Source organism: Cryptotermes secundus, unplaced genomic scaffold (assembly GCF_002891405.2).
Source record: "Cryptotermes secundus unplaced genomic scaffold, Csec_1.0 scaffold699, whole genome shotgun sequence".
Lineage (NCBI taxonomy): Eukaryota > Metazoa > Arthropoda > Insecta > Blattodea > Kalotermitidae > Cryptotermes > Cryptotermes secundus.
This window is the reverse complement of record NW_019738883.1, coordinates 1-11,557: the sequence shown is the minus strand read 5'-3', so window position 1 is coordinate 11,557 and position 11,557 is coordinate 1. Positions and strand designations below refer to the sequence as shown.

At 37.7% G+C, this 11,557-nt stretch overlaps 1 long non-coding RNA gene across 1 annotated transcript; it reads left to right on the top strand.

Moving 5' to 3' along the window:
- The first annotated feature begins 4,248 nt into the window (after positions 1-4,248).
- Positions 4,249-7,144, top strand: LOC111871240. Its single transcript, XR_002843995.2, has 3 exons — positions 4,249-4,355; positions 4,738-4,768; positions 6,960-7,144. It is a non-coding gene; the product is annotated as an uncharacterized LOC111871240 (long non-coding RNA).
- The last annotated feature ends 4,413 nt before the right edge of the window (positions 7,145-11,557 follow it).

Below are 11,557 nucleotides of genomic sequence, written 5' to 3'. Positions count from 1 at the left end.
GGTTCTCACGGTCTCTTCGCTTGCAGGTTTCTTATATTTTTTCTTCTACCCTGAAGATGGAGGCGATACGTTCCTCCGAAACGTCGGTTAACACCACATATACACGGTGCCAAATCCAAGAAGACTACTTTCTGCATAGTCACCGCCGTGAAAGCCTCAAATCTTACATTTTACAGTAATGTTTCATTATTTTGTAACCTCCCTTCCAAAAAATGACAAATTTCTTCTGCTTTGAAGGTGAATGTGTGAAGCTGGGTAGAAAACAAACCTTCAAACATAAATACACTCAATGCAGTTCTGTGATACAAACAATTAAGGTGAAATTATGAATGTTGTAGCATAGAGGTGCATTACTCATGGATGACATCAGAACTGAAGATGTCAAAACTGCCATTTGTGAGACAGACTATTTGGAGAGGCCAACTAAGGGATGATATTAAGAAGACCTATATTGCACACACACAAAGTAGCCATAGAAGCAGAAGTGCCTATAAATCTGTTTATACACATGCAAGACACAAGGGAGACGCTTATGGGGGGAACAGAGATGACTGGGGAAAGTTCTGTCATAAGACAAGCTAACATGGTGGATATGTCAATGGAAGATGGTATGTAGAATATCCAGCATATTAGTCTGCATGAGAACCACATTACTTTTATGTGAGCAATACATTTAATAGTCCAAAAAATATGAGTATGTGAACTATGAGTGGAGATTCCATTCCAGCTATGCTTTTGGGAAGAATCTCTTCCCCTCTCAAACTGATCAAACAGAGTTGTTCACAGTAAGGGAAGAAACATTATGCTTAAAGTAATATAGTTCTGTGGTGAGAAGAAATGAACCTATCATTTCACATTTCTGCTGAACAAAGCAAGAAGCAAAGCTGCAAAAATGACAGGAGAGTATTTAAATGAGGTGTGTACTCTTTTAATATTTCTGTAGTCTGGTACAAAATGTATTTATTCTGTTCTTATGGCATTTATGTTTTAAAATAAACATTTAAAATAAATTCTTACGCTGGTTAAGAGGACAAAAAGCATGTGAAACAGGAGTGTAAAATAAGACACCAATTTTATGCTTCAAAGCATGAAGTGCCAACCCTGAAGAACACACATTCAAAACTGCACGATGTTGCATATAATCTTACAATTAAAAAATGTGAAGTCAATAAATCAGACATAAACAAAAAAACAAACAAAAACTCCGTGATTCTAGTCTGCAAGCGAACTATACCGACTTAGCGACCGCCACTTGTCGGCGAAGTTTAGTGCAAACTTTGGTGGATAGAGGGTGTTGCGCGGTCAGCGCAACAAATCACCATGGCTGTTAGACATCCTTGTATTAGAAATAGGCAACATAATATCAAAGGGAATTTTCATAAATTTGATTAAGTGATATGTAATAATGATGAGGTAAAAAACATAAATTCTGTTCTCTGGATGAAATCTGCATTTCTGCGGCACAAGAATACATACAAATATACTATTTGTCAGCCACAGGCTCATGCTCCATCAGTGATTACATATAATTTGCAATTAAGACATGCCATAATAGTTCCACAGTACACAGTGCTACAGAGTAAATCATCCCATGCGACAACATGATCTGGGAACTCTGCATTTCCTTACTGGGACAGGTTCCTCAGGCTGCAAAAAGTGATGGCAGCACTGACTGCTAAATTGGGTTTAGATTCAATAGTCCTATAGCATATGCCAGTTTCTTTTTGTTGGTTAAGAGTGGTTTGTACATTGGTCCTTTGACATTTATTCTGTAAGGATTAACACAATTATCAGTGTTATGGAAAGACATCATGTGACTACAAATTGCCAGTCAAACTGAGTGGACCTTTCATGTCCATAAGCCATTAAATTAATTGGTTTCAATGCACATTCTAACAGTAAACTTCCATTATATTGTTCCATACATCTTTTACACAACATAAACCAGAATATAAATACTGCAGCCCATGCTAGATGGTCTCTTCCAGGGATATGCCACAACGTGCAACTGCCTCTAGCACAGCATGGATGCCAAATTATGCAGTGAGTTACATGAAACCTTTTATATATTTCAAGTGAAAGATGCTTATAAATAAATTTGATTAGGAATGATCCGTCATCCCATTTGCACAAGTATTTTTGTCACAGAGATCATCATCACTTAACAAAAATAAGTTCCTTTAAATCTTTTTGTGAACTTACATAATCAACAATGTACCCACTTTGATTGTCAGTATATATATAAAAAAAACGTGGAAACTGCAGATTGTAAGTGTTAAGTATACAATTTGTGGTTTTCACAGCAATGAAAACACCACAATATGGTTGGTGGAAAACAGTGTTCCTAAAGAACTTTCTCTGATTTTGACTCTGAACAGACAGGCAGTATGTTCCTCTAAAAAGTTAGTACGCACCTACCAGACTATGTGAATCTTCACCACTCTGAAAACTTCAAATGTTATGTATTATAGATGTACTATGTATATATATATATGGTATAGTTGCTTTAAGTAGTCATTATACAGCAATGCTGATACTGAGTGAAAAAACACCTTCTCAGAACTGAACCTTCAGAATCTGGATAAAGCAACCAATAGGTTTTCTAGCAAGCATTTATTCTCTCATTTGTTCATGCACAGATATCAGAAAGCATTTGTACTCATTGACGCTGCTAATAAGAATGAAGGCCGGCAAGTTCTACTGAAAAAGTAATGGTGTAACTCCATCCATGTACCATATAAAAATTAGTGGTTTGAATACAGATATTTTGAATTAGACTGCAGCTGTCTGTTAGAGACCAAATAAATAACCAGTATCAGCAATAACAGAAATCTGTAGTCATGTAATTGTTGGTTTTAAATAATAATAAAAAAACTGCAAAAACAGACAAAAGTAATTGCCATACTTTGTTTCTTTGTTCCAAAAGAAGGCATATGCAACTGTCAGCTGATAGAAGGAGGGGGATGGTTTATTTTCTGGTAACATTCCTACTGATGTTAATCAGCTTCTTGTGTGGTTGTAGGCAATGATGTTGACATTTCAGAGTTACAGACATTAGGAAATGAATGTGTAGTATAACAATTCAGATATGTTTGCTCTGCTATTGCATTTTAGATTCTGGAATACTGACTTTAATGGTCTTATAAGTAGCATAAAATAGGTCAGGCAGGCAAGCAAAGACTTTCAATACAGAATTTAATAAAAATCAGTTTAATGGTTCTTAAATGAAGTCAACATAATATGAAAGAGTATCTTGTTTCATTACTTTAAAAAAACCGTACAACTATGCATAAAATGCTTTTTCTTGTTCTCATAATTTTGTTCGAAAAATTTTTCATTAGTAGCAAATTATCAAGTTATATATAGAAACGCACCTAGGTTTTTGTGTAAAGTGCCCATTATGTATGGGTACTTGTGTTTGGCATTTAATAATACCGTGTAGCTCAGCACGTGTTTACCAATGTTTCAGACGAAGGCATGCCTCCATTTTCAGGATCTAAAAGCAAAAAAATTCAGAGAAAGTTGTCCAATTTTAATCAAAACATGAATGGATGTGCCAGTTTTTGTAGAACTCTCCAATTTCAAATTTCATGAAATTCTGTTCGGGACATAGACTTGACGATGCTTATAGGCAGTTTTTGCTACTTTACGTTGAGAACGAGTCAAGAACATTTAAAATCGTTTTCTTACACTCTCTAGATCATTATCTGGGCTCTAAATGAAAGTACTTCATATTAAATATTTGGTGTTCAACACATGTTCATTAATTTCAGTTTCACTTCGATAACAACTTCAACATCGCATTACAACACATACATCCACTGCATTCCACAGTTCCAGCCTCATACTCGATGCGCTCAATGCATACAGAACAGCTGTACAAATACAATCGATTACGATCGAGTACAACCCTAGCCGATGACGAACGATGACGACTGCCATCGGTTATATCCGGTATGACGCAAATATTACGTCATTAAAAGCCTTCTTGATTCTGTCGTGTTCTGCGGCCTTCTGGATCGGTCTGGGCGGTCTGGACATCCTGAAGCGAACTACCGTGGGATATATCTGATGCCAACTTCTGATTGATGAAACTATTATATAGTTGCCATAATTTTTATGTCAAGAATAAACATTTCCTAATTTATTTTCGGGAGTTTAAGTGTCTTTATCAACCTGCTAGCCAAGTCATTAATTATAGTTTTTAATTTAATTTGACATTATAACGTAACTTCATATTCCATGGTGGCGACGTGAGTGGCAGCACTTCTAGAGCCTACCGAGTTCTGTTGGCTAAGGTTTAGGTGGTTGTCCAGCCCATGTGTAAATAGTTTTAGGATGTTGATTAAGGAATAGTAAGTATATACAATTAAATATGAGCTAGAAGTGTGTTTAAGCTTCATATATAATTATATGCTATTATTGTCGATACAAAATATCTTATGAAATTAAGTTTCATAGGATTAGAATGACAGGTTTTTATACTACCGGACTAACATGCTACAGGGCTGATTGACTTGCGTTATTTATGAAAAGAAATATACTGTCATTAATTAATATTACACTTAATACTCAACAAATATTGAATAATAGAATATATGCACGTAGTGTGCGAATTGTTGAGTCTCTAGATGCTTTATTCATTTTGACATTTGCGTTCCACGTAATATATAAGCGTATGTGTAAATTTGTACCACATTCACATTTATGTTAAATTATAATTTGTCCTTGTTTCAGCCGAGTTACACTACCCCTAACGGTAGAGGAGGTAAGTTTAATTTTTTTGTTGTCTTTGGTCATGATATAATTGGACCCAATGTCTGTTTGTAATTTTTTCGTTATTTTAAGCAAATTAGTTTGTGCATTTTTTGGTTGAAGTTTGTTATATGTTTATAGTTAAGATACTGGTATTGCTATTTGGAGGAGTAATTGGGTGTACTGCAGGTTTAGTATATCATTTATATCTTGAGTAGCTGCACAGTTGGCAGTTTTTTAAGAAGGGCTCAGCTCCATAAGTGAACTGAAGTATAGGTTCATTACGCACAGTATAGGACACCATTCGGAAAGCCAGGATAGTTCAGTTGGTTTAGCGACTGGCTATGGGCTGGACGACCGAGGGGTTGGAGTTTGATTTCCGGTGGGGTCAGAATTTTATCTACTCCACATTGTACAGACTGGCTCTGGGGCGAATCCAGCCTCCTATCCAATGGGTACCAGGGTTTTTTCCCCAGGTGTAAAGAGGCAAGGGGGTGAAGCTGACCACTAACCTCCAGCTAGTGCAGAGATCAGTAACATGTGGATCTGTACATCTACTCCCACATACACCTTCATGGCGTAGTGCTTACTTAGTTAAGTACAGGGAAAACTTTACCTATAGGACACCATTCAGTTTTTGTGTAACACAGTGGTGCTGTTCGTTGTCCTTTGCCTGAAGTCAGTGGTGCAATGTACGAGGGGTGTACTGAAAGTCATGAGCAACAATTTTTTGTAAAGTAACATGCTTTATTATTGACAAACCAAATACACCACCGCAATCTATAGACCTTTCTTTATTTTTCCACATAATTGCCAATTTTTGTACACATTTCTCCCAGCATTCTGGGAGTTTGAAAATTCCTCTTCTGTAAAATTCCGTTCCAGCCATTCCAAGACACCGACGCACTGCTTTCTGAATTGCCTCCCATGTCTCAAAACGTTCACGCAGCTGATCCTTCACAAATCCGAAAAGATGGTAGTCAGATGGTGCCAGATCAGGGCTATAGGAGGGGTGTGGAGGATGTGAGGCGAGAGTTGTCATGCAGGATGATAAAGTTTTGTCCCGGACATTTATTGTGCAATGCATGACGGAGCTTGTGCAGCGGCTGGACATAATAAGCAGCATTTATGGTTTGCACAGGTTCCAGGAATTCGGCCAGAATAAATCCCTCTGCATCCCAGAAAACTGTGCCCATCACCTTTGCAGCTGATGGCACTGTCTTTGCTTTCTTTTTTGATGGAGAATGCAAATGGTGCCATTCCATACTCTGCCGTTTCGTTTCAGGCTCGAAATGGTGAAACCAGCTTTTGTCACCTGTCACAGTACAGAGCATAAAATCATTGCCTTCGTGTCGATATCTCTGCAGCAGTTCTGAGGTGATGGCTTTTCACTGACCTTTGTGGTCTTCGGTCAATAACCGCAGGACCCAACGAGCACAAACTTTCCTATAGCCCAAACTTTCAATCATCTCCTGTACTGCACTGTGCCCTATTCCAAGTTTTTGGGCTATTGGGTCCACAGTCACATGCCTGTCGTCTTGAATGATCTCATCCACTCTTTCCTTGTTGCGTTCAGTTGACACTGTTCGAGGACAACCACTCCGATGCTCATCTTCGGTGCTGGTGTTCCCATCTTTAAAATGTTTCACCCATCTTTGAACCAGATTTTCTGAGAAGTAGTGGGTCTGTAATGGTGTCCACTCAGCCTTGTGAGTATAATTGAGGAGCTGTTTAAAGGAAGTAGCGGCTCCAGTCTAAGTAACCAAGATTAATGGCCATGGGGATCTGTTGTGCTGACCACACGACACCCTCTATCCGCTAAAGTTGCCACCAACTTCGCCAGTAAGCAGAGGTCGCTCGGTCAGTATAGTTTCCTTGCGGACTGCAGGCCATGGAGTTTAGTTTTTTAGTTTTATAGAGCATACAGTTGTTAGTTTTACAGGAATAGTGATGTTATTCATTTGTTTCTTCTATGAGAATGGTGGTGCACATAGAGAGAAGTAAAGATAAATTATACAGATGGATATACATACTATTTGAATATAATGTATATGTGTAAAGGACTTGTTTATACTGATAGAATGGTGTATTATGGTGTGACCTGAATTTAATTTGGATTTGTGTACATTTTTTGGCACTTTGTTACTAAGTATGAGTTATGTTTTACTTTTATAAATGTTGTTGTCTCTTCTTCCTGTTGACAGTATCAAGTAGCACAGTTGTACTCTGTAGCGGAAGCAAGTAAAAATGAGACAGGAGGTGGAGAAGGAATTGAAGTGCTCAAGAATGAACCATTTGATGACTGTCCACTTTTGGGTGGGAAGTATCACAAGGGACAATACACCTACAAGATTTACCACCTTGCAAGGTGAGGAATTAAAATACCATTAATGTGGAGAAGAGGGCACTTGGCTGGATTGGTGTATTTGCGTTGACTGGTTTACTTCTGGGCTTTCATATTAGCATGGACAGAGATCAAATGTGTATAAATAACTATCTGCATGGAGCAGAGTCCTTCTTATAGCAGTTGCTCATCTAGTGAAGCTGCATTTTATGAACTCCAGAGGTTCATAGGTGTATTCACAAGAGGCCACCACTGGACATTGTCCTCAGCCAGATGAAACCAGTCCACGTTCTGTCACTGTCTCTTTAAGATCCATTGTAATATTTTCCTCTCATCTGTGTTAAGCCCCCAAGTGGTCTCTTCCAATCAGTTTTCCAACCCAGATTTTGTTTGCATTTCTCATTTCTTCACTGTATGCACTACCCATCTCATCCTGCTTGATTTAATCATTTTAATAATATTTGGTAAAGTAAAAGTAAAAAAGAAAAAAGTAACGCTATCCCTGTAACAGGCCACGAAGGCCCATAGGGTTGTGAGATGTTGAGGATCCCACGTTATCTAGACAGTCGGCTCAAAGATGGTGGTAAGGTTGTCAGCCTTACGTGCCAGCCGCGCTTTACTCCCCAGGAAAATAATTTAATGAATTCCTGGTACTCATTTCTGTTAGAGGCTGAGTCGACCCCAGGACCATAGTGCGGCTGGAAGGATTAGGTCAAATGAAAAAAATCCAATGACCTCATTGGGATTTGAATCTGTGACCTTCGAGCTTGTAGTATAGTGCCTCAACCAACTACACTACTGTGTGCACCCCAGTAATATATGGTAAAGCTCCTGATTATGCAGTTTTTCCAGNCCTCAACCAACTACACTACTGTGTGCACCCCAGTAATATATGGTAATGAACACAAATTGTGAAGCTCCTGATTATGCAGTTTTTCCAATCTGCAGTAGCTTTCTTTCTCTGGGGTTCAGATATTATCATGTCCCAGTTCTCACCCGTGCAGTCTGTGTTGTTCCCATAATCTTACGGACCATATTATAAACCTATTAAAATAACAAGTATAGTTTTGTAAGTATTTAAGCTTTTACATTTCTAGGTATGATTTGGGATGACATATGATTCTTAACTGACCGAATTTCACAAATTTAGTATGCTTGTAATTTCTTCCTAAATGCAGTTTTGATTTGTTACTGTTTGAATCTGTGCCTCATTTATTAGCCAATGAAGTGTCAAACTGAATTTAAAGAAACTACTGAAATTATTCATTGTCACATAAATTTTTGTTGCTGTGATTATCAAAGAACCTGGAAAAGAAAATGCAAGGAATATAGTTTGTTCAGAATGACTGGGTTTTTGGACTTTGTCCTTGGTACAGTATTCTAGAAACTAGAAAACAATGTTTTGGAAACTGGATTTGTTTCCCTCCTCAGGTGAGGGGGGAAGACCTACTCTGTTGGGTCCCTTAGAAAGAGCTGTCCTCAAGCTGATGTTTTTTTCAGCTTGTTAAGTGGTAGAAAGAGTGCATTTCTGCTGAAGCACCTATTAGTGCTGATCTGCCAAGTCATCTTTATGGTTGGCAGGAGAGTGGTAGAGGGCACAGATTAACCCATCAGGCTGTAAATCCCTGCCAGCCATGGGGGCATTGTATTTCTACCAAGAGGAGTAAGATATTCAGCAGTAGGTCACAGGGATCCCCTCCCCCCCATTGTTGTCAACACAAGAAGAACTGAAATTTTCTGAAAACAAAGCATGTTATGTAATGTAAAATTTAAACTCTTAAAATATGAACATTTAAGTAACACAAATTTCCCTCCCCTTTCTTAAATATAGGCATGTTGGGGAGGGGGTGTTAAATTCTGTTGTGACCTGTTCATACAATCAGGAGTCATCACTGGATGTGTAACACTACAGCTTTATGTTATAGGGATATGGGGTATGCTTTATGAGTTCTTGATTCTCAGATTAGCAGCAGTTGTTTCCCTGTACATTAATAACTGACTGATCTTTGTAGTGGAGATGTGTGCTTCCTTGGAGTTAGGGACAGCATTTTTAAATATTATTTAAATGAGCTTTTCATCTTAATTTCATGCATCCTGTTGTGTTACAATATATAACTTTATTTTTCCGTCACAACACAACAACTAAGGAGTATCGAGGTCAATACCCAGCTATGCCTCACTACATGTTTCGGCCGTTACTGGCCATCATCAGGTGAATACAAATCAACAAACGTATACTATTGAGCTGTAGTAAAATTAGATGCAATGACAAAATATTTAATACCTTTGTGTAAAAATACAACGGTCATTTATATATAAAACTGAAGGTTATAATATAAAACAAGATTAAAATTGATGTTTTATAACATCTAATCAGTCGTATGTTTACTTTATACGTTCCATGGACAAAATAAAAATATAAGATGGTATTGGAGGCCCATGACATTGCAAGTTAATTAAAAGAGTAGAGGTGCCTCGTCATACGAAAGAAAATGTCTGTACTGTATGAGGAGTAAACAAAGTTGTTGTTTACTCCTGTTTACCACTATTAACAACCACACAGTTATTGACCTCTTTACCAAAATGGTGCAGGGGGGGGCCATTTCTCTGATTCATCCTGGAACTGAAGTTCTTTTATGTATATAATTCTTATATTGGTATAAGTAAGGCAAGGAATAGTTTTATACTTCCTCGACATATGACCCTTGGTCCATGTATTGAATTTTGCAGTCAAATTATATATTTTTCATACAACTTTGAAGCTTGAGTTCTATTTCACCAAACAAAGGTTGCTTTGAATGTTGTTTCTTAAGTGAACCTGAGGATTAGGCCATGCTTATACAATTGATAAGATATTATGGAGATAATTAATAGTAGCAGCTGTGTTGTTTCAGTGTTGTGGTTATCTGAGTTTAGAGGAGTTTCTGAACAGTATGCTTTATATCTGTTTAACTTAGCCTTTGTTCTGATGATTTTCAATTTTTTACTCATTTGTTTATGCTTTCATAAGTAGATAACCAAGGTGAAGAGTTGTGTCTACTGGGACATAATGCCACATAGTCCATTGAAAGTCAAGCTTTGCTTGCTGCCTGCTTCATGCAGATTTCTTGCTTGACAGTTGTTCAGCCCAGAAGATATACATCTTCATAACCACCACTGTTAGAACCTCAAATCCTGTAGATAGCCAAGGGGTCTTCATAAATTGCTTGTAAATGTGTTCTGTTCCTTCATGCTTATGAAATTATTGTAGATATTTTTTTTTGCAGAATTTTAAATAATTTCTTCCATTTTCATCATTGTTACAATATAAAACTTGTTGTCATTGTTGTCGCTACAGCCCTCATTTGGGCCAAGGCCTACCTCCATGAAACTCTTCGTGGTTGTCCATTACGCAACAAATGTTATGTAATTAAAAGTTCATGATTTTTTCAGGAATAACTTGATCAGTTGTGACCTAATCTGAGGTACTACCCTGTATTTGTCTGTAAGGACTGGAAAATCATGGATCATTTATCTCTGGGCTCAGATTTGAACCCAAGACCTTCCAAAATGTGAAACAGCACTGCTGTCCACCTGATTATTACATCTGGAGCTTATACTGATAAAAGTAAACAAAGAAGAGACTGTTTACATAAAAGATAAGATAGTCCACAGGATCATAGGTAGAAAATCTTCCATGATGCAGCATTGCCCATCACATGTCTCACTTCTGAAACTAATCTATGTGGAGACTTTGAATAATACTGAATACAGTGCTGTGTCACTTACAATGAATGTGGGAAAACTGCTGTTAATATAACTGAATGAGGGCTGTAGCGCCAGTGGAAAAAAAAAAATGGACAACCAGGTGAAAATTTGTAGACAGAAAGTCACTCTTCGCCATATGTACAGTGTGAATTTTACCTTTTTCTTAAAGTCCATGTTGAATTATGATTGACTGCAGTGGTGCATATTTGGTGACATTTCATATTATTGGAGTATAAAACTCACAAGTAGGGCTTCAGTTTGCATGGTCTTACCTCACTCACTCACTCACTCATGGAGCTGAGCCCTTCTTGAGAAGCCACCAATTGTGAGCTACTTAAGAACTTCCCAGCATTTTATGAAATCCGAAGGTTCATTACCATGTTCACAAGAGCCCTCCATTGGTCCCTATCCTGAGCCAGATCAATCTAATCCATCCAACCCATCCTACCTTTCTAAGATCCATTTTAATATTGTCCGCCCACCTATGCATTGGTCTTCCCAGTGGTCTCTTTCCTTCTGTCTTTCCCACCAATATTATATATGAATTCCTCTTCTCCACTCGTGCTACATGCCCTGCCCATCTCGTCCTCCTTGATTTGATCATTCTAATTATATTGACGCTGATCATTCTGAGCCCTTATTTTTTTTGATGATTATAGATGATCATGAAATTTATTTCAAATTAATTCTCGGTAATTTAAATTTCAAAAG